The sequence below is a fragment of the Brachycentrus maculatus genome, unplaced genomic scaffold (genome assembly GCF_059751285.1).
Source record: "Brachycentrus maculatus isolate JH-2025_06_01 unplaced genomic scaffold, ASM5975128v1 h1tg001107l, whole genome shotgun sequence".
NCBI lineage: Eukaryota > Metazoa > Arthropoda > Insecta > Trichoptera > Brachycentridae > Brachycentrus > Brachycentrus maculatus.
The window spans coordinates 10,504-13,065 of NW_028281809.1; positions in this window are offsets into that span (position 1 = coordinate 10,504).

Consider the following 2,562-nt stretch of genomic DNA (forward strand, 5'->3'; position numbering starts at 1 on the left):
GGCAATCCTGGTATTTGAGACAATGGATACAGCCCAATGCTCTCAAAGGAGATGGTAGGACATTTAACTACTCCCCATTTTATATTTTGCGACCGTCGCCCCACACTGGCACATTTGCCTCTATTTTTAAAAGCATCCAATTTCCCTTATCATTGCATTTGTCGCATTCGACTTACTCTGTGTTTATTAGACTTTTTGCGTAAACTAGTTTGAGAATCCTTTGGCATTTTTAATTTTTGCATTTAAGCCTGAGAGTGATTTTTAACGGTGAGTTTGCAATTTGAATGATTTTGCCGAATGAGACCTATTTGATTGACTAAATTGGTAATCCCTCGGAAACGTAGAAAGTTGAGAGCAGACTAGGATATGGGCATCTCAGTTCTGACTAGCCATGGGGACTCGACACTTTGATCGAATCCATGCTCTTTCGAAGGAAAACAACTTTATCGATTATTGTGTATAAATCTTATTCTGCGTTCTTCTCGCTAAGTTCGAGCGAGGACTTAGGGTTTTTTACGATAATGCTCGAAGATTCCAAGGAATTGCCCTGAAAGAAAATTGAAGACAATCTCCTTTCGCACTCGCTGATGCCGATGCCCGTACTCGCATTTTTAGTGAATGCTTTTTGCTTTTAGAAATTGGTTGAAACATTGTTCGAAGTCTCGCTGATGCTGAGCTTCCTGTTTTCAGTTGTGACTTAGTTGGCTACTTACTCGTTTATATTCCGAACATTCAAAGGCCGATCAGTGTTTGCTTCTAAATTGCGATTGATTGTGTTATTGGCTGTTTGCTTGGTCTGAGATTTGTTCCCAAAAATAGGGCAGATGCCCATAGCTCTTAAAAATTATATAGAAGTCAAATCAGATCAGCTGCCTCATTCATTATATCAAATTTATATGATTAAACGCATTAGCAATGTGCCAACAATGCTTATAATTAACTACATTCCACAAATCTAACTTCCACAATTTATTTTGTGTTGAATTCCTTCGATTAGTTTGATTCCTTATCTTTGCTATTCTTTCAAAATTTATGTAAGTATCACCATTAACTCTTTGAATTATGAACTTAATTAAGCTTACAAATTTAAATGTCTAATGCTAATTTATTATTATTATTATTATTATTGCTATTATTTATATTGTCATTATTTGTTCCTACTGATATCTGTGACTGACTGTAAACTGTTGATGATGAAGTATATGGAATTGTATTCAGTGGTATACAGACTATCAGAAATTGTCAGTCTCCTAAAACAGTGTGCTAATTTTATGAATGAATGAAGCGAGCAAATAATAATATCATTATCACTATAACTATAAATAGTATGTATGATTCACACTAACAGATTAATCACACTAATTAATCACGATATTATACTCTGAATAGCATACTGATTAATTTTATTGAATGAATTGCTCGCTGTCTTCTCAGGAGTTCGCAGCTCTGATTGAAATCGCGAAGAAAACATATGAAAATAGGCATGCTAATTAGCATATGTTTCTTGTTGAAGTCATCCAGGCATGTTTCCCATCGCTCACGTCCAAGGTTAAATTGATGTCGTTCTATATTGCTGTGCTTACGGGTCCACTCACTATCACATCGAAATGTAAATTATCTTCTTATTTGTAGAATACACTCAGCAATCGATTGTTTTTGTGCATTCATCAAATTCATAACAAAACTCATAATCAAATCAATCATCAAATCCATAATCAAACTCATCATCGAATAGCCTATAAATAAAATATCTAAAACGAGAAACAAAGATAGCAGTAACCTCAGAAGTTTTATTCCTCGATTATCAGCATTATCTGAATTGTTGCACTTTGGGAGAGACAACAATTTAATAGTAAATAAATTTTATGCATGCGTCAGAGTACTTATGTTCAGTTCCAAAGAAGAAACTGATTTACTTGCTGAGAAATTGTAGGATTATGCCATTTTCAACATCACAATGCGTGTACCACGAAGGCCAGGTTATCGAACCTGGGGAGAGTGGATCAGGAGTGTATTTTGTAAGGAACGGAGATTTCGGATATTTCAAAAAACTATAAAAAGAGTCCAAGGAAATATAAACACTAAGGTTCACAAGAGGCCACATATTCGGGACCTTATAACTTCACACATTAAACTCACAAAACAGTTCAAACTGCTCATTCCCAAGACGAGCATTCACAGTCAAATGCAAGACACATCGTGCAATTGTCTTTCACTTCAGCGAATAAGTCTTCCTCAGCCACATTAAACCCTATTGCGAACAGTACTTGAATCAAAGGCAAAGCAAGCTCACCAAATATATATAGAACCAATTCGAAAAAACAGAAACAATTCGGAATTAAAAGCAAAGCTATCTCTCACAAACTATAACTCGCAGGCTGAGTAATCCTGAAGCATTTTCTGTTTCGAAATATAGCACGAACAACAATTTTAATAACACTAGCAATTTTAGTTATAGAAACATTAACAATAGTAGCAACAATAGCAACAATAACAACATGAGCAATAACGAACTACCTCTCTTAAATCGCACTAAAATGCTGAGCTTCCACCCGAGCGCAT